At 52.7% G+C, this 24,085-nt stretch overlaps 1 protein-coding gene across 1 annotated transcript in view; it reads left to right on the top strand.

The window, feature by feature from the left end:
* Positions 1-24,085, top strand: part of ZNF185 (zinc finger protein 185 with LIM domain) — a 73,718-nt gene that overhangs the window by 1,575 nt on the left and 48,058 nt on the right. The window lies entirely within an intron of this gene.

Here is a 24,085-nt window from a genome sequence, read left to right as displayed (position 1 = left end):
TGTTACAACAAATATACTTCTACTTTGTCCACCCCCCCCCCAATATCCCATGCAATAGCCACCTGAGGATAAATACCAATAATACAATGCAAAACCACAAAAAGCTAACACTTCGTGTCTACTACTTTGGCAATACTAATACATCTGACAACATCAAGGGTTGGCAAGGATGTGAAACACTAGGCACTCTCACACACTGCTGATAGGAATAAAAATCAGTGTTCTCTTGTCAGGTAGAACATGTGTGTATCCTATGACCCAGCATTTCCATTCCTGGGTATAATATACCCTAGAGCTATAGATCTCCAAGTGTAATTTCCCCAACAAGTAGCATCAGCATCACTTGAGATCTTGTTAGAAATGCAGATGGATTCCAAACCAAATCAGGAACTCTGGGGGTGAGGTCGAGCACTCTGGGTTTTAACAAGCCTTCCAGAGGATTCTGATGTCCACCAAAGTTTGAGAACAGCTCATATAGAGAATTTCTTGCCTGTGTGATCAGATGTGTACACGAATGTTCAGAGCAGTATTGTTCTTAACAGCAAAACAACTAGAAACTCACCAAATGGTAGAAATGAGAAGTAGCCAGATTTCTGGATATATTGAGAAGGTGGGAGAAGGTGGGGCTGAAGGATTTCCTAATGGATTGGATGGGAAGAGTGAGAGAAAGTGAGGAGTCAAAGATCACACCAACGTTTTTGGCCCGAGCCACTATGCCTAATAGATATTTAAGTGGAGATATTGCCTAGGTCTTGTGATATATGAACCTGGAATTCAGGGGAAAAGCCTTGAGTTGGAGATGTAAATATGGGAGTTATCAGCCTTCAGATGGTGTTTAAAGACATGAGAGTTCTGGGTCCCTCCAAAGTTAAGTTTGACAAGGTAGGGGTGATGGGAAGAGGTCAAAGGAAACTTAAAAGGAGCCAGTGAAGTAAAAGGGAAACCAGGAGAGTAAGGTGTCCTGGAAGCCAAGAGAAAGTGTTTCCAGAAGGAGTGTTTCTTGTGTCAAATGCTGCTGACATGTCTGGTAAAATGAGAACTGAAAACCGTTGAATCTGGCAACATGGAAAGCACGGGGAGCTTTGGCAAGAGCCATCTGTGTTTAGTGCTGGGAGTGAGCTAGAAGGGAATCAGACACAGGGAGTGTGGGAAGAAGGGGAGAAGGGCGATAAATGGAGAGTAGCTGAAGAGAAAGATGTGATCAAGAAAAAACTTTTTTGTGGTGGGAAAAATTATAGCATATTCGCATGCTGATCAGAATGATCCAGCCAAGAGGAAATAATTGATGACCCTAGAGAAAGGGTGAAATGTTAGCGGGATGTTCCTGAGTAGGTGGCAGGAGATGGGATTAAGAGCACAAGCAGAGAAGTTGGCCTTTCATCCCAAGCCAGCACAGGTCATCCTGAGTACCAGGACTGAGGACAGAAGGCACAGATATGATGCTGGCTAGTGGATAGATGTTTATCAGCAACACATTTTATATAATTTACATATATACATATGTACACATGTGTACATATGTTCAGAGCAGTATTGTACATATGTACATATATACATATACACCATTATATATATCAGATAATAAAAGGGATTTTTGAATGTTAGTATTGCTGGGTCAAAGGGAGTCTTCATTGTTCATTTTGTTATATATTTCTAGATGGCCATTCCAAAAAGGTTGCAGCAATGAATACTCTCACCCCTAGGGCCCCTGGGGCCTGAGAGGGACCATTTTCCCATACCCTGTTTTCACTTTTCCATATCTGAGGGAGGGATTGGAATTTCTGACTACATTTGCATATCCTTCATATGTTAATGAACTTCTTTTGTGAATTGTTTGCTCCCTTCTTTGCCCCCTGTTTTCCTATTGCTTGCTTTGAAAGGAGTCCTTTTTTATTTTAGGAAGATTAAGCCTTTGCCTGTCATATGTGGTGCAAATAGCAAATAAGTCTTCCTCATTTGTCATTTGTCTAATGACAGTTCTAGTGGGTTTTGCCATACAGAAGTTTTCAATTTCTCTCTCTTTTCTTTTGTGATTTCTGGTTTTCATGACATACTTAGAAAGGCCGTCCACACCCCAGGATTCCTTCTAGTACTTTTATGGTTTCAATTTTTTTACATTACATTTCTGAACCATCTGGAGTTTATTTCAGTGTGGAGTGCGAGGTAGGAAATCCAGCTTGTTTTTCCACACGGCCAGTTATCCCAACATCATCTATTGAATGATATACTTTTAATCCACTGATATGAAATGCCACTCTGATCATACATTGCATTTGAAATTAACCTTTATCCCTTCCTTCATTTGGCAAATATTTCTTATGTGCCCACTTGGGCGCTATACCAGGTGCTTGGGTGAGACACTTAACTGGGTCTTGGAGTGACAGAAGGAAAGAGGATTCTCAAATGGCACCCCAGTTTCCAGCTTGGACAGCTGGGTGAATGGAGTTACCTTATCACTCAGACTGACAGCATACAGGGACATGGTTCTGGATGACTTGTGAGTAGAGCAAGGGTGGAAGCTGGGAGACATGGAGGAGGTGAGTGAGGACACTGGCTTGGACTAGCATGGTGGTGGCAGTAGAAATGGGCAGACATGCTCAGGGTTTGGGTATATTTTCATTTTTTTAAAAGATTTTATTTATTTATTTGACAGAGAGAGACAGTGAGAGAGGGAACACAAGCAGGGGGAGTGGGAGAGGAAGAAGGAGGCTCTCCCCAGAGCAGGGAGCCTGATGTGGGGCTCGATCCCAGGACCCTGGGATCATGACCTGAGCCGAAGGCAGACGCTTAACGACTGTGCTACCCAGGCACCCCGTGGGTATATTTTCAAAGTAGAGCTGCAATCAGAACCTACTGACTGGTTGGATGTAGAGATGAGGGAAGGAAGAAAAATCAAGTCAGCCACCTAGTCCTTTGACCTGCACATCTGGAAGATGCCACTGATGAAGATGAGGAAGACTTAGAGAAGAGAGATTTGGAGGGCATGGACCTTTGTTTGAACATGTTTAGTTTGCGGGCGCCTGGGTGGCTCAGTCGGTGAAGCATCTGCTTTCAGCTCAGGTCATGATCCCAGGGTCCTGGGATCCAGCCCCACATTGGGCTCCCCACTACGTGGAAAGCCTGCCTCTGCCTGCCACTCCCCCTGCTTGTGCTCTCTTGCTCTCTCTTTCTCTCTCTCAAATAAATAAATAAATAAATAAATAAATAAATCTTTGAACATGTTTAATTTGAGTTGACCTTCAGACATTGAAAGGGAGGAAAAAGATTTCCTTGGCCTTTTTAGGGTCTTTTTTGGGTCTAGAAATTAGACTGACACAGACAGAATAACAAGAGAGAAACATACACACTTATTTAAAGTTTTATGTGACATGGGAGCCTTCCTAAGGAAGAGAAGACCTGAAGAAATGGTTAAACCTGAGTGTTTCCATACCAGGTTTGGTGAAGAGTGGAAAGTTGTGAAAAGATATGATAGGATAAAGAGTTGGAGCTAAGTGCAGTAAACTGCGGGGAAACTTAGCAAGGCCTGTTTGTTCAGATACTTCTTGGGGTCCGCCTTCCCCTTGGATGTTGTTTTCCTCAGGGTATATAGGGAGGGCACCTCTCACATGAGGGTCTTACAATCTGCTTCGGGGGTAAGGGTGGGGCGGGGGAGAGGGGGAAGGTCAGAAAGCTTCCTGCTTATGCTGTTCTCTCAAACTCCATCTTAATATTTAATATACCAAGGTGCCATGTTTTAGGGTAGCATGTCCTAAACCCCATCCACAGCCATATGGTGATTTCATTGACATGTTTCCATGTATATATACCAAGAATAGAAACTCTATTTTTAGTACTTCCCATGTAACCTTTACAACCCCAGGAGGCAGATGCTGGTATTCTCACCTCTATTGTACAGGTTAGAAATGGAAACCAGAGAGGGCAAGTAATTGGCCCAAGGTCACACTGCTATTAATTGGCACAGCTAGGATTTGCACCCAGACAGTCCAGTTCCAGAAGCTGTGCTCCTAACCTTCAATACCTCCAGATAAGTGGAGTGTCAGGGAGGCCAAGAGCAGCATGTTTTTCCAGAATGAAGGTGTGATCAACTATGGTTAAAAGGTTAATAAAGCAAGGGCAGAGATGTGAGCACTGGGTTTGGCAACATGGAGATCATTTGTAACCTTGACATTTTAGGAGAGTGTTAGGGTTGAAATCCTAATGGAAATGGGTTTATGAGACAGTGGGAGAAGTAGAGACTATGAGTCTAGACATCTCTTTCACAGAGATTTCCTCAGTAGAGGAGCAGAGAAAAGGGACATGAACTGGAGATGGGAGTGGGTTAAGTGAGATTCTTCTTTTATTTTTTAATGTTGATGGGAATGCTCCAAATGATGCAAAAGAGAAAAGGGATAATTACAAAGAGGGGAGTCCTTGTGAATGTGAGAAAGGGTAAGATCCAGAAATTTGTGTTGATACTATTCTGCATAGTTGTGTGACCTGTGCCAGCAGCATCATTGTCTTGGGGAAGGTATGAAGAAAGCAGATGTCTACATTTGTCCAGATTTAATGCCATGTCAAGTGGAGGTCAGAGGGACAGTGCAATAAAGGATATTCAGGTGTTGACAAGAGAGTTGTCAAAGTGATGGGCCATTGTCTCTAAGCTGTATAGGGAGAGAAGTGAACAGAGGAAAGGGCTAATGAACGGGGATAAGGTAGAGGAGCAAACGGGTGGGAGGTCCCTGCGATCTGGAAAGATAGTTGTTGCTATCTTTCCTCGAAAGTCGATGAACAAGCCTGTTGGAAAGAGAAGAGGTAGGGGTCAGGAAGTGGAAGATTCCAGAGGTGACAGGATGCAGGCTGTGCCTGCTGGAAGAGGTGGCTGCAGTGGAATTGACAGGGTCTTCAGAGATGTCAAGGTCAAAGAACTGGGAGGCCTGAAAGGTGCTGACGAATGGTCCACAGGCACGGATGCTGAAGTCACACACTTATTACTCACATCCAAGTGATCTGGGTGGAAAAGCAGGATGAGCCAGGTGCGAAGACTTGCCTGAAGGTTGAATGGTGTGTTAACCAGTTGGCCTGACCTGTGAAGGAGAACTTTTCAGCCAAGGGCAGACTAGTCTATCTAGAGGTAGATGGGGTGTGGGAGAAGAAAGAACCTCCACAGGGTGGGGCTGCAGGAAGACTTGTTTCAGTTAAGGAGGTAGGGGAGAGCTTCCTTCTAAGGAGAAGTGGAGCACCTAGAGTGGCACCGTCCAATACAGAAAGTTCTGTCTACAGGAGCTGCTAGCCACATGTGGCTATTGAACACTCGAAGTGTGGCTATTGTGACTGAGGAACTGAATTTTCAATTTTATTTCATTGTGATCAATTAAATTTAAATAGCCACATGCAGCCGGTGGCCACTCTAATGGCCAGTGAAGCTCTAGAGAAATGTGCTGCTTAGGGAGCTGCAGTCCTCAAAGTCACGTTTGGGCAGGTTGGGAAGGAAGGGAAGGGAAGGGAAGGGAATGGGCTCAGGACACGATGCTTTTCTGATCCCTTGTAATGAGAGCCAGACCCTTCCCGCTATGCTGAGAAGATGTGAGTTGCCACCAAAGAGGGCTTTGGCCAGCAGCACCTTGATCCTGCTCAGGCAGCCTCTGAACTTTTCCCTCCAGTCTCTCAAAGGCTGTTCCCCTTGAGGAGATCAAGTCAGCTAAGCGTCCAGGGAGGTTTCCAGAAAAGACTAATAGAGAAGCATACATCCTGAAAGAGGTGAGTCACAGTAACCTGGCTCTCCTGTGTAAAAGAGTTTCAAGGATCCACTGCATTTCCCCTTCCCAGGTGGGCATTTCCCAAGTGCAAGGGCGATGCTTAACCAAAAGGAACAAATCAGAAACTCTTGGAGCTGGACAGACCCTCAGGTTGCTGTGGCCTCAGCTCTGCTGGCCAGTCGTTTAGCCAGGCCAGGCTTAGCAAGGTCCCTGAGTGAGCTCCCATCCTTGCCAGACAGATCTAGCTGTTCAGAGGCCAGTTTTCCCTTGCAGCCTGCATCCCCCTCTGCCAGGTTTCCCAGCCCTGGGCACCAGTCAAGTCAGAGGCACTCCACACACCCCAACACCAACTCTGGCTTTCCCGTTTTCTGAGCAGGTGGTAGCTTCCACACCTTTTTTCTTCTGGGCCAGTGCTCACAATGCAGTGGAAATCGGTCTTTCAAGTGGGTCCTGGGAGCCTGGACTGCTTCTGGGGCATCAGCATGGCTTCTAGGGGGCAGGGCTTGGGACTGGCTTGGGGGAGGGGCTCCCAGCAGGGCCAGACAGCTTCCAGATTCCCCAGTCACTGGGACCCTCAGCATGGCCCCTTGCCCAGAGTAGCTGAGCTTGGGGATGAGGGGGGACTGGGCAGGGAGCCCACTGTCTCCTCCTCATGACTTCCCTTCCTCCTCATCCCAGGAGCCTCCTTGCCGGCCAACTGTACTAAAACTCCGGAAAACCATGGCGGGGAGGTTTTCCAATTAGAACATTCTTTTTCCGATCTGTGGATGATTCTTAAAGCAGCAAAAAGCCATTCTTCAGGGCATTCAGGGATTATCTGCCAGCAAGGCCTTGGCTCAGCTTGTGCACTCGTGCTCTGGAGGCCTGGCCTGGGGCTGCTTCAGAGCCAGAGATGAGAAGCAATCTGAGTTCTGGGGCATCAGGTCACATAGGCCAAAGCTGATGGCAGAGTGTTTCCTGGACTTATTCAAAATAGTAGATTCAAAAGGCAGTGGAGAGTCCAGCCTGTAGGGGTGGGAGATGTCAACTTGACCTGACCTGCATGACCTGACCTCCCTGCTCCCGGTGGGGCCACTGTCCACGGAGCAAGGAATCCCAAGGCATGGATTCTGCCCCTTGGAACTGAACTGGTCTGCCTTTCCCATCAGACTGGGAGCTGCTCCAAGACAGGACTGGGTCTGACTGGTCTCTGAGTGGGTGGAGGGTGTGGCAGTGTGGTGGGGAACAGGAGGCCCAAAGGGGACACTTGGTGAGTGAGAGTATGCATTTGTGCCAGGGAAGGGGACCAGCCCCTTAGCTGGGAATACAGGCCGAGGGCAGGGCGGGCCCCTCCCCCAGGGGCAAGACTGGGCAGGCAGGGTCTCACCGACAGATTGGATCAGCTCCCAGTAACCTGGAGAGCTGGTTACAGATTCAGAGGTCTGGCCTTACAGGTTCGGAGCTCCGTAGGGGCTGCTGTGGGTGCACCCATGCCTGGGGACCCCTGCCCTCAGGTGACCCATCCTGCTCGGAGCTGGCAGAGTCACCCAGCAAGTGGAAACTGGTTGAAGAGCTTAGGAAGATGAGGCAGCAGGGTGAGCACTGGAAGGAGGGAGGGAAGAAGAGGATTAGGGCGCAAACAGGAGCCCAGCCCTCCCCACACGTGAACCTGAGCACCCTAGCTGGACAGGAGCTCCATCCAGAGTAACTGAAGACCTGGCTTTAGTCCTAGCTCTGCCTCAGACTGGCTGTATGGCCCCAGCTAGATGCCATCCCTGCCTGGGCCTATTTCCCTATTTATACAATGGCAGAGTTTGGGTCAGTGCTTCGTCTCCAGTTCCCTCCAATATGAGGACCCCCTGCTTGAGGGTTGGCTTTGGGGCCTGACAGCTTTCAGAACCCCACCCATTATCCCCCTCCCAAGCCTGGGAACTCTTTGGCTACAGTGGTTTGCCCGAGTTTTGTTCCCGGCCCTGGAGCCTCCCTAGAGCTTAGGAGCACTGCTGGCCCGTTCTTTCCAAAGAGCCACTTATCCCCCTACTCGTCTGCTTACTTCAACCTGGTCTCCTAGAGAATCTGTCTTCTTGCCTGCTCATGGGCTGTGACCTCCCTCCACTTCGGAGGGGTTGTCACCTACCCTCTCCTGCCTCTACCTTCCAGGCCTCTTGCCTCCCCAAACAGCCCAGCCTGGCCCCACTCTCAAGCCCACCCTAGTTAAAGGCTTGAGCTGAGAATAGAAAGGGACAGGGCCAAACTCAGGCCAGGCAGAGGTAGAGCCCAGTCTGGAGGCAGCCAACAGTCACAGGGTCTTGGCCCTCAAGTTGTAGGCTAAGGTGAAGTTTATGAAGAAGCCCTCAAGTTGTAGGCTAAGGTGAAGTTCATGAAGAAGCCAGTGTTGTGGCTGAGAGCGGGTAGAAGGTCACTACCAAGGGGACATCTTGTGCAGGGGCTCAGTGGTATGAAAGCACTTGCTGTGTCTGGGCCCAGGTGTCTGAGGACAAAGAGTCAAAGAAGAGGCTGATGAAGTTGGCAGGGGCCTTGAAGCCTGGCTGAGGTGGCTGGGGGTGGCCCTGGCAGGAGTGGGAGTTCTGTTGGGGCAGTGAACAGGGGGGCAAGGCAGGGCAGGGTAGGGCAAGGCAGTTGCCATTCGAGTCAAACCCGTTCGCAGGTGAGATCAGCTGCAGGGCCTGGCAGTCTGGGAGGGAGGGAGGAGTTGAGGAAAGGCTGGTCTCTTAGGCTGGCGCTGTTGTGGCATATCTGGCCTGGGCAAGGGCTGAATCACCTGGGACATGGGAAGAGCTCAAGGCGCCAGGGCAGCCCAACCCAGGACAGCACTCACTGAGTGGCCATTGGTGTCCTTGGACCCCACTCTTGCTTGTGCTCTCTAGCTGGCCCACCCACACTTAAGGCTCTGGACCAAGATTGCCCTTTCCCACTGGTGGCCTTGGGAGGCAAGGGCCACCCTCTTCCTCACCCTTACATCTAACCCATCACCGTGCCCTCCACATTCTACATCTTTAGGCTAGGGGTTTTTGAAAGGGAAGGGGGCCCAGAAAGGGGATGTGACACACCCTAGGTCATACAGTGGGTGTATTTAGGAGTTCAGACACCAAGCCAAATCCATGGCCACCAGCAGCCCAAGGTGGGGGACGAGAAGGCGTTAGATGCTGGTCACCAGACTGGAAGCAGAAAAATGCTGACTGGCAAGAGACGGATGAACCGAAGTGACTTTATATACAATTCCCCCATCCCCACCCTCACACACATAGTCACACAGACACAGGGTCACCTCCTTCCCACCTGACAAAGCCCAGGAAGAGAACATAAAAATAGATTCCAGAGTTTCAATCACCTCTCAATCCCCTCCTTCTGTAATTCCTCTCTGACCCCTTGTGCTTGTCTCTATGCCCCAGTGATGACTCAGATGGGGCACTGCCCTCCTGGAGCTCACCATCTAGAACAATAAAGGGTGATGTCCACTATGCTAGATCAATGTCAGCAGAGGAAATGGGGAAGGAAGCAATCTACTTGCCTGGGTGGCCCATGCAGTCAGAAAAGGATCTACAGCCACTTGAGTGAAGGTTTGGAGAATGTCTAAGACAAGGGGACAAAGAACATTCTAGGGAGTCTGAGTGCCAGGAGCAAATGCCACAAGGAGATAGGACTTGTGATATATTCAAAAGGCAGAAGGAAGGGAGTGTGGCTGGAAATGCAGAGAGAGGCTGGCGCCACCTATCCTTGGGCTCTCTTAAAGTTTGGCTTTTATCCTGAGAGCAATGGGAAGCCATCAAAAGAGTTGCAAGCATGTAAACTACTAAACTGACTTCTGTGTGGAGACTGGATGGAAAGGAAGGCAAGGCCAGAGGCAGGGAAACCAGCAAGGAGGCTGGCCCCATAGCCCAGGCTTGGACTAGGGTGGTGGCAGTGGGCATGCACAGAAGTCTATAGATTGGAGGGCCATTTGGGATATAAACTTGAGCCTGTCATCCTGATAGGCCAACTTTTGGCCAACTGTATACCTCTGTTGGACTGATTTAACTGTCTCTTGTATCGGAGGCATTCCCTGGACCCACAGGTAGGGTTGGGGCTTCTTTTGATGCTCCCTCCTTCCTAGCCCCTAGCCCCGTGCCTTGCACGTAGCAAGTACTCAGGAAGCATGATTCAATGACACAAGTACTCAAAAAGCATGAATGAATGACACTTATCAGACTGCACTGGCCCTAGGGGTCTGGGTGTGTCACCTGTGAGGCGGCCCGGCTTGCTGAGAAGGTGCTCCCAGCGTGGCTTTCCAGGGTGAGAACTTCCCTAGTGCCGCCGGTGAGCCGGGCTCCCTCACTTTCTTCTCCTCCTTCCCAGCCTCTGGGACTTCCTGTATGATCTCAGCCTCTGGCCCCTCGGCCCCCCCTCCCCGCCCCTGTCTGGGATTTTCATCTGTAAAATGGATCTAGGAACAGTAGTTCTCAACAGAATTAACCCGCAGCATCTGTGGAAGTCATTGGCCCCGAGTGGGGGCCAGAGCGCGTCGGGTGCGGGCAGGGGCGCAATGGGCAGCCGGCGCCCTTCATGTGGCGGAGACCTCCCGGCCGAGGGCCGCAAGCCCGCAGGAATTTGCCTGGAAGCTTTCCACCGTGGCAGAGCCTTCTGGAGCTTGCTCTGGGCTCGGCGTGGGGAGCCCCGGCCTTGATTTCTCCAGCAGGCCCGCGGGGCGGGGCTGGGAAGGGGCGGGCGGGCCGAGGACACTGGCGGGAGAATGTGCGGAATGTGCCAGGCGCATCTACCTACCCCAAGAGAGGGCAGAGGAAGGGGGCCGGCCGAGGGGAGGGGCGAGGGGCGAGGCGCTGGGCGCCGGTGAAAACCTGTTTGTTCTCCTGCGGGTGGAGCCCAGTCCGCGCCTTCTCGCTGCGCTGCGCGCTGTCCGCTGCGCTCGGCGCCCGCCGCCCCGCACCCGCCGCCCCGGCCCGGCCCGGCCCGGCTGGGCGCTGTCCACCTGAGGGAGCCCGCGCCCCGTGCCCGCCCTGTCCTCTGCCCGCCCCGCGAGCCGGGCACCTGTGCCAGGTAGGGCTGTCGAGTCGCCGTTGGTGTGGCCCGGTGGAGAGGCAGCGGTGGGGGGCGGGGGGCGCCTGGCCCATGCCCAGCCAGGCGGCAGGGACAATTCGGGGCCTCAGTTTCCCCTTCCATAATCCTCACCCGCGCCACGCATTTCTCCTGGGCTTCCATCAGGAGGCAGTGCACTTGGTTTTCTGGTTTTCACTGTAAGCAAAGATACTAACCTAGAGAGGCAAAGAAGTCTGGCCTCCTCACCCCTTCTGGAGGAGAAGGTTTGATTGTTAGTGAATGGCCTGGAGCCAGGGTGCTCTGAGAGTTGATTGCAGGCAAAAGAATCAGGACATTTCAGATCAGCTAGTTCACTGTGTCCATTTTATAGGTAAGAACACTGAGATCCAGAGGCTGGCTCACCCTGAAGCCCAGAGCAGGGGGCTTGAGGGTTGTTTGTGACGAGGATATGCTGGGCACAGGGCAACCTCCTGGAGGGCTACCAGAAAGGTAGCTGCCCCAGACAGAAGGCGCCGAATCAAGTGTCACTGGGTGTTATCAACAGGATCTGCAGCAAACTGGCTCTGTGGCTGAATTGTTTGGATGGGGGCAGGGGAGCCAAGAGCCTTGTCCTCTTTGGAAAGGCAGAGTGATACCTGGCCTCAGGAAGACTGAATGCTCAGCATCTCTGACTGCTCTGCCCCTTCTGAGCTGGGGGCATCTGGGCAGCTCATCAGTCCAAGGAGGTAACACATCAGGCCTCCTCCCACCCAGGGCTGCTGGGGGCTCAGATGTGTTCACTGTGAGTGGGACTGGGCTCTGGAACATCTGAGGTATGGTAGGAGTAGTGTTCTCACTGAGCTGTTGGCACCTAGCTTTGACATTGTGGAAGGCTGTGCATCTCAGGATCACACTCTGTGAACCCTGAGAGAGAGCCCCCTCACACCCCATTCAGCGGTGGTTGAGACCTCCCTCCCCTGGACCCACTCTTGCTTTGGTCTCATGGCCCTTTAGATTTCTGGTCATGGTACCTAGCTGGGGACAGGAAGCAGGGTCCCATGGGCTGATTGATTAGCCTGGGCAGTGGGGAAGGGCTCTGGGTTCCTGCTCCCTCTTCACCAGCTCACATCATGCAGGGAAGGGGAAGAAGGGGACGGTCCTACCTTCCCCAAGCCTCCACTGCCCCATCTGAAAAATCAGAGGCAGCCCAGGGGCCAGCTCAGAGGCCCTGCTTGCCACTTAGAAGCGTCTGGCCAGGACTAGATGCACAGACCAGGGGCCTGTGCTGTTTGTCTCATTAGCCCTGGGCCATCCCAGGATGGGAAGGAGCAGATCCACCTCACTTGCCCTACCCCCTCCTTCCACCAATTATGAGCCCCAGCCCTTGTGCCTTCCTGGCCTGGACTTCAGATGCTCTGGCCTGCCTGGAGGCTCTATACCCAGCTGTGGGAAGCTGATGGAAGGTACCCAGATCTGTTCATTTCCACCCTTTGGACATTCAGAAGTCAGCAACAGAGGTGGCCCATGACCATATTGGGTGCTGCAGCTCTGAGTGGCATAAACACAAGGGGCTGTGGGAGCCTGGAACAGGGAAGCAGCTCTGACTTGGAGGATCAGGGAAGGCTTCTTGGAGGAGGAGGGCTTGGAAGCAAGGGGAGGAGCTCAGCAGCTGTCAGGTCAAGGTCTCCATGTCCTTTGAGGCTGCATGGGTCTAGCCTCCCTCTTGTTCCTGAAAAACCAAAACCAGTTCTTCCTAAGCCCCTATATGTTCTACCCAGAGCTGGGCAGCAGGGGCCTGGAGAGAAATCAGATGCAGGCCTTGCCCCAAGGAGTGACAATCTGGCTGGGAAGATGGACAGCCACTCAGTAGGGAGCTACCACCAGCATCGAAAGTATCCACCTCACTTCCTCCTCAGTCAGAGTCCAGATTTCAGACAGTCCCCCACCTGAGGGCAGTGACCCCAGGGGTGGCCAGTGTTTCACCTCAGCCTCCCTTAGCATGCCTAGTGCCCCTTGTGTTTCTGCCTAGTGCCCCTGTAGCCTCCTGAGATCTAGCAGGGCAGAGAGGCATCAGCACCTGGTCCCCGAACTGTCCTCAGTCTCATGCCAAGAAAAGTCCCAGATCTGGCTCAATGTACTCTGGAAGCTGGAAGCCTGCCTTCTTCCTTCCCCACTCAGCTTCCACGGGTGACTGACCCCTTTGGTCCGGATCTTGCTTCGAGCCACAGCCCATAAGGTGCCAGCTCATGCATAACACCAGCTTGCTTTCTGCTTGCTGAGCCCTGAGGCTGCCCCCACTGCCGGGCCCTCCTGCGATGGGATAGAACCATGGCTGGAGAAGAGGAGAGCTGTTTTCCATGGCTTCAGAGCTCTGAACAGCAACCCACATGGTGCCCCAGGCCTTTGGGCTCCTGTGGTTGGGAATCATCAGGGACTCTGCATTCATGTCCACTGTGCCTGCAGAGAGCTGGCTGATGGCAGGACAAGGGCAGTGCACGCGGGGGACCCACGTTTCTGAGAGTGACGTTCGGGGGAAGCTGGCTGATTCGGGGAGTGTCTTCTGATTACTTGCCTGTGTTGGGCACTGGGGACAGCAGTGACTGAGAACTGAGAAGCGTGGGGGTAGGAAAGCAGGAGGGACAGAACCGTTGCTTCTGAGAGTCAGTGAGCTGGCAGGAGACTCATGAAGTGGAGCAGGGAGATGAATGGTAGTAGAGTGTGTGATGGAACAGGGAGGTGCCTCTACAGCCTAGTGGTAAGAGAGCAGCTCAGAGGTCAGATTGGGTTCCAACCCCAGCTCAGCCACCATCCAGTTGTGCAAACCTGAGCATATCACACAACCTCTGGAGGCCTCGGTTTTGTCACCTCTACAGAAGGGAGGCTGAAGCTGGGAGCACAGATTGAGCCAGGACCACAGGCCCCAGGGGCCACGGTGGCCAGGGTGAGGTCGGGGCCAGGCTGGGAGGAATGTGGGCTCCCCACCTAAAGACAAATGGTTTAAAAACCACTGCTAGTCTGTTCCAGTGATGTGGATGGTGTCTACCCACAGTTAAATTATTTGCCACAGAACACTTAATTCTTAGATCATTTCTGGATGCGTACTAAAATCTGATTTGCTTTCTTTTTTAATGTTTGCTGTTTTCATTTTTAACTGTTTATCTTGGATTGATTTAAAACTCACAGAAAAGTTGTGAGAATGATACCAAGAGCTCCCTCAAAGCCTCATCTGGATTCCCTGTTGTGAACTTTCCTGATGGTTTTCTTTAGGAGCACTTGTGTGACGGTAACATTCGTTGAGGAGTGGCCATGGAGGGATCAGGAAGTGGGCAGGGCTGGCGTCAGTTCTTTTTTCCAAAAGGGAAACTGAGGCACAGAGGGGCACTCACTCAAGACTCATTTGAGGATTAGGAATGGAGCCAGGTTACCTTGTCTCACAGACAAGCATGTATGCATTTGGTGAGTGTTTTCTGATTACTTGCCTGTGTTGGGCACTGGGGACAGCAGTGACTGAGAACTGAGAAGGGTGGGGGTAGGAAAGCAGGAGGGACAGGTCTGGGTGGAGAAGGGCCTGGAAAGTGAAAAGTTAAGAGGCCCATTGTCAAACTCTAATGTGGGGAGACAGGAACCTACAGCTTAAGCACATGTCCCAGGAGTTTTGGATTCTAGAGGGACCCAGAGGCCACTTTCAGAAACACCGTCTAGGTTTTTCCCATTGGAAACATGCTCACTTCCCACTTCAAGAGAGAGCCAAGAAGCGGAGCCATTGGTGGTGATGATGGAGGTGGCTGTGGGGCCCCGTGGCCCTGCCCTGGGTCACAGAGGAGACCTGGCCTCTGGGGCCAGTGGTGGGCAGGCCCCACGCTCCCACAGGTTGTCGCTGATGGTCCTGGCCTTGGACCCTTTAGTCTGGTTCCAGTGATCATTGGCTCAGCACACCACTTTTTGATGACTAGGTCAGTTTTCCAGAGAGCTTGATGTGACAAGGGGCTCCAGGCACAGGAATGGGTGAAAATGCTTACGTCAGGCGGTGCCTGGTTTAGGCTAAAAAAACACAACAAAGACCCAGGATTTGCCTCACCACTTCTGCCTGGTGAGTTCCTACTCATTCTTTCATTCTTTTGGGAGGGCCTGAGCCAAGGGCACTTCCTTGGGAAATGCAGCAGTCTGGCAGTGCCCTAGAAGGGCTGCTCTAGGTTCCTGTCTGTCGGTCGGTCTGTCTGCCCAGCACCCAGGCTGGCTGCCAACTTTCCGTAAATGGTTGTTGAATAAATGAAAATGTGGCCTTGGGCAAATGCTTTCTCCTCTCTGAGTCTCCGTATTCTTATCAAAAAATGGGGACAGTGATAATAGGTAGGGGTGGAGTGCAGGAGACTCTGGGTCTGGGGCACACAGGAAGGGGAGAGAACAGCTGGGAGGAGGCCTGTTGGAGCTCTGCTGGGGTGGGAGGTTTTGTTGGGTAGGAGAGGGGGCTGGGTACCTCTTTTCCTCTTGAGCTTTACTCATGATCACCTGTAACGAGGACAAAAGGAATTCTTTGGCCAATGTTAGTCAGGAGCAAGTTGGGGGGGATTTCCCTGCCAGGCTGACTAGGGGGCAGCAGTGAAGGTACAGGGGTATTCCTGAAGAGGGAGTTGGTTGAGCTGGGGGTGGGCTCCATGACCCCTGAGTCCCTTTGGCTGTCTGGGTGCAGATTGGGATAGCATCTCTGCCCCACTGCGATAGGCTTTAGACCAGCTTGGTTCCCAGGCTACAAGGGTACAGGGAGTGGAGGACAGAGCCAGCCCAGGCCCTGAAGGAGAACTCCCACTGTCCCGCTGGGCCCCTTCTCATGCTACAGCAGGGGAGGTGGAGGCCCTGGGATCAACGGGAATAATTCATATAGGTGGTTCTGGAACAGGGTTCTGTTTGGAGTGAGGCCTCCTGGGCTCTGCTATCCCCCATCATTTTAGCCCTGCCCAGACCCCTGGTCTCTACAGAGCATCTCAGAGGACCCTGCCCAGAAGCCCTTGCTGGCCCTTGAGGCTAAGCCATCTCTGAAATGGCTCAGTCACCCCAAGCAGTCACTTGTATCCAGCCTATAGAGAACTAGAAAATGGGCACAGGAGAGCCAGGAGAAATCCCAGCCCCTCAGGAGGAACAGGCGGCCATGGCTCTCTTTGCCCCCTTGGGGCTTGAATTCTTCACTGCCTCTGGAAAGAGCTGGCCCGCCTCAGACCCTCAGACAGCTGCCTCCCAGGGCCTTCCAGCACTGACGCTGAGAAGTCTAGATTCTGGGATGTTGGGGGTGGGCTGGGGGGGAGGTGAAATTCCAGACTTTCATGTAGAAGTCATTTACCTGTAAAGCACATTTACAAATACTCCCCCCCCACACACACACATGCATTCTTTTTCCATATTACATTTTTCCCTCTGTAATCCAAGTCTCCTCCAGCTCTTTCTTCCACGTGGTGCACCTCCTTCCTCCTGCCCTATTAGCTTCCATGCAGGAGTCCCTGCAACTGCAGCATCATGTGCAGGTCAAGGTCCCCTGCTCTTCTGGGCTCCTGGGAGCTGCATGCTGAGCAGCAGACTGGGGGCTGGGGGAGCTCTGACATGACCCAGCCACTCAGCCATCACTCTGGCAGGCCTCTGAAGGGCCCCCTAGTCCTGAATTGCTGCTGAGACCCTCTGGATCCTGGGTATCTTTGGAGCAACAGCTCAGTGCCTGCTCCACCCCTCCTGGAGGAAAGCAACCTGTCTGCGTACTGTCGTCTGGCCACTGAGACTGGGAATCAGGATGTCCTCATTCATGAGACCTGGCCACAGGTGGCTGCTTCATAAAACATTTGATCATTCCAGCCCTTGGCTGCCTGAGTGTTGGCCTGGGTCTAAACTTAGACATTAGGCCAAGTACCTTCAGAAAGGATCGGGTGAGGGCACCCAGGCAGGGGGTGGGGGTCACACTCCCTGACTTTTGGTGTCCCCAGCTCCTTCACACTCCATGCTGTATCCTGCCTGTGGTCTCACTCCATTCGTCTCTTTGTCCAGGCCTTTTTCAGCCTGGCATGTGGAGTGCCTGCCAGCTCATCCTTGGACTTCCCACTGCAGCCTCCTGGGAGAGCCTGCCCCGTGGCCTGGGCACTCCCTGAGATGCTGGGCTTTCGACTCCAGGTGATGTTCCAGAGGGAGGACAGAACAGGGCGAGAAGCTCCCTGAAAACAGCACTACATGGGGTCCCATGCCCTGGTGATGAGCACAGGAGCTGCACTGAAACTCATGCCTTCCCCTCCATGACTAGGGACTTCATCTGCAGCCGGAGAGTAACTGACATGTCCAGTGACTTGTTTTGACAGAACTAGGACTTGGACTCCTTGTCTAATGCTCTTTCATTTGCACCTGAGTTAGAAGAGACATCATGGATGTGTGGCTTCTTGGCCTTGGCCAAGTCCTCCACATCTCTAACAGCATGAGTGTGCCCCTCCCATGAAATGACACATAATGAACGCAGCTGGCTTGGCTCTACAGCTTTCTGAACAAGCATTATCTCTTACCCCCTTCTTAGCTTCTGTTTCTGCTGCTTAGAGGGAAAAGGTAGGAGGCAGGGTTCTCTAGCAGGCAGGTTTCGACTACTTCAGCATTACCCTTCCCCCGGTAACCCAGATCACCCCAATCTTGGTATAGTTCATTACCCTGAAGAAACTTGAGTGGGAGGCTCTCATGGGCATTTATGCATAAGGGAGGAGACTTACCTGGAAGCTCAAAGGCATTTGCTTGGAACACACCCAAAGAGGACCCAGATACCCATTCTGGAAGGTGGATCTAAGGCACAGGGTCTTTTCTTTGAGTCTTTCCCCCCATCCTGGGGCCACTGATGGCGGTTTGTCCAAAGGGAACATTTACAGTGAGAATGAGCAGGAGCCTCGTCCCCATGCTCAGAATCCCCCATCACCAGTTGGGCCAGAAGGGAGGCATGGAGGGACTCTGGTCAGGGGAGCTATGTGGGCCCTAGCAGCCCAGAGCCTTGGGGTTGTAGAGCCCAACTCAGGCTGTTATAGGAAGGCAAGAGGGGACAGGTGGGACAGGTATGACAGCTGTGGTCCTCCTTGCAGGCTTTGTCTTTCCATAATTTAGTCAGTGACACCCTCACCCGATGATGGGGAGCCAAGGTTCCATGGCAGAAAGGAGTCTCCTTCCTGCTAGGTCAATTGTCTTCTGTGAGAATGCCTAACAGTGCCCAGTGGAGGGACCACAACTGGCTGGGTTTACCCATCTTAGGAACAAGTTGCTGGGAGACAAGGGACTTTTCATCATTTTACCTCTTCCCTCATGACCCAGATGGGAGCACTTACATTTTTATTGAAGTGACTCTTGGGTTCTGCCTCAATTAGGGCTCCCTGCTTTGGAGCCCCATGAAAATGCTCACAGACAGAATTTTACTCAAACGTGGCCTGAAGTTGGCCCAGCAACCGGCCCATGCACTGGGTGGTGCAAGGCCTTGATGCCTTTGTCTAGATGGCACTTGCCACATCTGTATTTGGTCACTGGACTTGACTGTATGGGCCATGTTTTGGGTTGTGCCCTCTTGTCCTGTCCCACTGCTTCCTCAGCCACCCCTGACTTACACTTAAGGGGTCAACCCAGAGTTGAGCTGTGGGCTCGGGTTCCAAAAGACAGAACTACATGGGATCCCTGCTGGCCAGGGATGGGGCTCACAGAAAGTTGGTACACATAGGAAAACACAGCCGGGCTCCCTCTCAGCCCTCTGGGCACAGATTGTCAAAACTCACCTCTGGGGAAGAAGTCATGCCCCTTGCTCTTGTGTCTGTGGTGTGCCCACTCATGCTTGCTCACTGTGGCCAGTGCCCAGCGCACACACATTCAGACAAGCCCCAACACCTGTATCCTTTGGCTGCGGCTCCTTTGTGTGTGAAGCTAAGGGTGTTTTGTTCCAGCACTCCACCAGTCCCCAGCCACCCACTTGCTCAGCTTGCTGTCTTCTTGCACATAAGCCCTTGGCACAAAGATCCCGGGCCAGGGTCCCCGGGGCTGGGGTGGGCCCATGGGGCCGAGGGCCGGGCTGCCTGTGTTCGCAGGCCCAGCGGCCTTGCCCCCTCACTGGTGTTCACCCAGTTGTCTGGAAGAGTCCAGCCTGTCCCAGCTGTGCGGGGGGCGGTGGGGAAGGGCATTTCAGTCCTGGGCAGGCCGGCATGGGGGCAGCTGCAGCACCGGAGTAAAGGCTCCAGGATGGGTGATACTCGGGGTTCAGAGACAGCCACCAGGGCAGAGGCTGTGCTCTGATTGAGGTGGGCTCTGTACCTCTACACCTTCTTCCTCTCCTATGGTTCCCTTTTCCTTCCAGGCTAGTGGGAAATGCGGACATTTTTAGTGCAGTGTGACTGAGAATGAGACCAGGCTGTGTTCCTCAGCCAAGGAGCTGTGGGACTTGAGGGCTCCTCTGGGACATGCTGCCTGGGCTGAGGCTCAAGGCCATCTGGCAAGGAGGTAGCTGCAAGGGCAAAGACACCGAAGTCTGTTTGAGAAAAAGGGCGTGCACAACATGGAAAGTCAAGCAGGGTGGCAATTCTAGAAAATTTTCTCTGAATTAGCCTTCTCATCTATGAGGCAGAGCACGCCCTGTCCTTGGGGGGTGATGGGACACCCCTCCTCCTGCTGCTTCTCTCTCCATCTCTGTCTCCTTGTGCATCAGCCAAGCCTTTGCGTCACTGTCTTCCGATTCCCTGGCTCCCTCCCTCCTGCTAATCTGCCTGCATCAGCTCCGGCTCCACTCCCTGACCACACCGGGCTTGCTGTGGCCTGGGGAAAACAGGCTCCTTGCACTCCCTCATTGGCTTTTTGCTTCTCTCTATCTAATCAGGGCCAGAGGCCCCTCCTGGGAAGTTGCTGGAAAGCCTTTGAGAGGCTTCAGCTGTAGGAAGGTGCATTTGGAGGCCATCTCCATCAGGGAGGGCCTGTCCCCATCTCCCCCACTCATTCTTGCTAAGGATGCTCCCCCTGGTTGCCCCAAGAGACATCTGTGGGCTAATGGGAGGGTAGAAAGAAGGATGTGAAGGGCCAAGCGGTGGGCTGGAGGCACCCATCTAGTGTCTGAGGTGGCCTGGCCTGCTCAGGAGGATTTTGACCTAGTCCTGAGCTGCCCTGGGACAGGCTGGTGTAGTCTGAGTGTAGGGCCTTGCTTGGATTTGGCACAAGGAGTTGCTCTATGAGGGATAGCTAGGGTGAAAGGTGGCAGATAAGCCACCTGTTCCTTTGGTGGCCCAGGCTAGGCCCCTAAGCAGGGCATATGGCAATTCCTAAGGTACCGGCAGACTTTTTGTATCAAGGTAGAAACAGGAGCTGTAGTACTGAAAAGGTGCAGAGTGGCTGTCCTGACCGGAAATGCACTCACACGTGCCATTTAGGAGACGAGGACACCCACCAACATCATGACACCCAAACTATGGGGTAGAAAAGAGCTGGCACCAAAGTCTAGGCAATGACACATGCTCTGGCTTAGTAGGTCCACTTTACAGATGAGGAAACTGAGGCCCGGACAGTGAGACAATGTCACAGCCATGTGAAGCCACTTAGGGATGAGGAGCAAAGATGTGAGCTGTCAGGCCAGGTGGCCCTTCTGGATGGCAGGTCTCACGTGCCAGGGGGACCTAGGAGGGTCTGAAGGAAGCGCAAGTGCCCAGAAGAAGAGGAAGACTAGAAGTGGGGTGGGAACGTGCCTGTTCTCCCCCCCACGGGAGCTGTGGGCAAAGAGGACCCAGGATCCTAGAGGAGGTCGTGTGTGTGCCTGCAGGTGGCAAGGCTCTGCTCAGAGCAGCACAGAGGGTCCCTAGAGGCCCAAGGTACACCCCCCCCCGCATCCAGGATGCCTACCCTGGGGGTGGGAGAGAATTCCCGCTGCATCCGTTGGCTCTCCTCACTTCCCAGTCCTTCCTCAGCACTGCTCACCTGGCATCAACTTCTGAGATCCATCATTAGATATCCAAGCAGCCCCAGCTCCCGTTTCCTTTGGTTAAGCCACTGTTTGTTTAGTCTTTATCACACAGGCAATGCACATCCATTATAGGAAAAATAGAATACACAGAAGAGCAAAGTATTTTGGTATATATCCATCCAGATGTTTCTTTCCCTGTGCATCGTAATGTACATAGATTTTTAAGTAAATGGCACCATCCTTCACATCTTTTTTTAAAGATTTTATTTATTTATCTATTTATTTAGAGTGGGGGAGGGGCAGAGGGTGAGGGAGAGAGAAAACCTCAAGCAGACTCTGCTCTGAGCATGGAGCCCGACCTGGGGCTCAGTCTCACAACCCTGAGATCATGACCTGGGCTGAAACCGAGAATTGGACGCTTAATCAACTGAGCCACTCAGGTGCCCCTCTACACATCTTTTTTTTTTAAAGCTTTCTTTCACTTAACGATATAAGGAAACCATATATAGGAAGGTTTGTTAAATACCACTATATATCAATATCATTTGTAATGACTACATAGTAGTTGCTTGAATAATGGATCAGAATATGTTTAAATATGACTGTTGGGAATTTAGATTATTGCCTAATTTTCACCATTATACTCAGCACTGGGATAGCACCCCTCTAGTATACTTTGTTCTCCTTACTCATTTGTCTCCTTAGGAGAGATTGCTGTGATGGGGAGCTGAAAGACCAATGGTCTTACCCTGTCTCAGGCTTTCAGTACATATAGAGATTTGTCCTCTGAAAAGATGTGTTCATTGACCTGTCCGCCAACAGTGCGTGAGAGCTGCCTGTCTGTAGTGAGGGTTTACCCAGCTGTCCATTGACTGGGGATGAAGGGGATGGTGGGTCTGAGAGGAGACCTGGGTCCAAGGAGGGGTGGCAATGTTTGGTTAGCCAGAAGCATGGCTCCTGCCAGCTTTCAGTGCAGAGTGTGTTTTGGTGGTGTGAGGGGGGTGCCTGGGTTCTGTTCTTGCTGAGGCTGGTAGAGGGAGTAGGTCTTGTCTGGGAAGACTTCGATCAACAGTACCAAGGCACTCAGGTCAAAAGAGGGGAGAGCCCAGTAGGAGCAGGAACAGGCAAGACAAGTGGGCCCTCCAGGAAGGGGCAGGGCTTAGCTCAGCAGGAGGAGTTGGAGGGCATTCTGGGCGGGGGGGGTACCAACATAAGCAAAGGCATAGGGATTACCATGGCAGGGCCACCTTCCAGGTATGTTGAGAGACATTGTCTTCTTGGAGCACAGTGTCAACATCGAGGGACACTTGTGAGAAAAGTGGCTGGGTCAGGGGACTGGGGAGTTTGCCCCCAGGCTTAGAGACAGTGGAGAGCCAGCAGAAGTTGAATGAGAAACGAGGGCTGATGTGGGCCAAGGTGCAGGAATGAAAGCAGGGGTTCAGGGCTGTGTGGGGCAGGGAGAGGAGGGAGTGGTGAAGTGGAGGGGAAAGGCAGCTCTGTAGTTGGGACATGAATTCAAACCGCATGTGTCCATCTGTCTGTCTGGGGTTCATCATTTTAAAGGCTCTCCAAAGAGCTGCCTTCTTCAATCCCATGGGAAGACACTATTTCCTCCCTCTTTCAGATTTACTATCCTATCAAAAAAGGACATTAGACTTCTGAGATGTGGCACAGGCCTGCTCTTTGTCTGGTGAGGTGGGGGCAATAAGACTTGAGTCTTGTGATTGGGGTCTTAGCTGTAAAGATGGGACCTAAGACAAGTCCAGTCCTCCTTACTGTGGGCTCTTACACGTGTCCCTGCCCTTTTGGCCAAGGAGTTCCCAATGGCCCCTCTGCCTCTGTCATTCTGCATGTGTGTGCATCTGTCCTGATTTTGGAGGTAGCTGGTTTGGTTCTGATTTGGCAGAAAACTTCTAGGCAGTGTGGGCAACAGGTTTGTCAAGGGGAAACTGAAGACTTCCTGAAGGAACCTAAACACTCAGCAGTAGGAGAGGCCCTGAGCTGGGGCCCAGAGAAGGTAAGGGACTTGCCCAAGGTCTCACAGTCAATCAGAAGCACCGGCAGACTGAGGGGCCAAGATCCCAGGTGGCAACTCTGTGTGCCCGGCCCAGTGGAGCTACTCCATGGGCTGCTGGGATGGGACAGTTGGACCTATGAGGTCCACAGATCACCTATGGAATGAGTTCCGCTCAATAGAAATCTGACGTGGCAGCTTTGGGCAGGGGCTGGGCAGTGGGGCAGTGATGAGGTGCCGCTCCTGGCAAGCAGCAGCCTTGGGCCTCCTGGGCTGCTCCTTCAGTGTGGTTTATGGGAAAGCCAGTTCTTGCTGATGCGGCAGATTCGGTTTGCTCTTGGCCCTTGCCTTACCTATTTTCGTGTGCCCCTGACCTCTAAGGAAACATGTCCAGGCCTTGCCAGCTGGCAGCAGGGCCTGGCCACTCTGGGCCTGGCCCTGGAGAGGCCCCGAGGGTGGCAGGCTCCTAAGAGGGAGACTGCTGTGCCTCAGGACTGTTCTGGCAGGGCCACGGCCCCTCCTTCCCATCATGCCCGCTTGCCTGAACCTCCAGCCCTTCTCTTGAGCTCCAAGGGGCCAGCTGTGGCAGGCCAGGGCTGGGATTAAACTCACAACATGGGCCTTCCATCTCCCCGAAGCACTGTGCCAGTCCCAGCTTGGAGAGTTGGCTTCCTCACCCCAGCCCCTTCTGGGGCAAAGACCTTCACGGTGCTGTGAAGGCCTCAGAGACCACTGTGGTCCACCCCTCGCTGGCCACAGGACGGAAGCACGTGGCTCAAGGGCAGAGAAGAGGCAAGGAGGGACAGCAGCGCAAGAATACGGAGAGGAAGAGAAAGAAAGCAGAGCGTAGCAGCAAGTCCTTACAACTAGCCAACCCCTGAGCCACACAGGGCTGCACGCCCTCAGGCTGTGCTTATACTGACTGAAGACCACTCCCAGCGAGGACAGGTTGAGAGTCACTGCTGCTTGGCTCCTGTCCAACTGCCCTGAGATCTTTGCCGTGCCAGGTGGTGCCAGGCATTTGTAAGAACATTGGTGCATTCTGCCTTCATAGCAGTCCTGAAGGGTAGGCTTTTTACAATCCCGTTTTACAAATGAGGACACTGAGGCAGACTGGAGAGGTGAGCTGACCAGCCCAAAGTCTGTCAGACAGCAACTAAAGAGTGAGAGAGATGGTCCGGCCCCAAAGCAGCTGGTCTCCCAGCCCCCACCCTTCCCCTAGTCCCTCTTTCGGAGTCCACCAGTGCCAGCCCTCAGGAAGCCTGACTCTGTGGCGGCCCCACCGCTGCCACTCTGTTCCCTGCACTCCCCTGGTCCTGGAATCTGGCCATCAGAGCTCTCTAGGAGGGTTCGTGGCCTGCCCTTATCAGCTATCTCTTGAACAGACAGCCCCGGCAG

This window comes from Phoca vitulina, unplaced genomic scaffold (assembly GCF_004348235.1).
Source record: "Phoca vitulina isolate PV1807 unplaced genomic scaffold, GSC_HSeal_1.0 scaffold99, whole genome shotgun sequence".
NCBI lineage: Eukaryota > Metazoa > Chordata > Mammalia > Carnivora > Phocidae > Phoca > Phoca vitulina.
The sequence above is the reverse complement of the archived record's forward strand: the minus strand, read 5'-3'. Positions and strand labels throughout refer to the sequence as shown.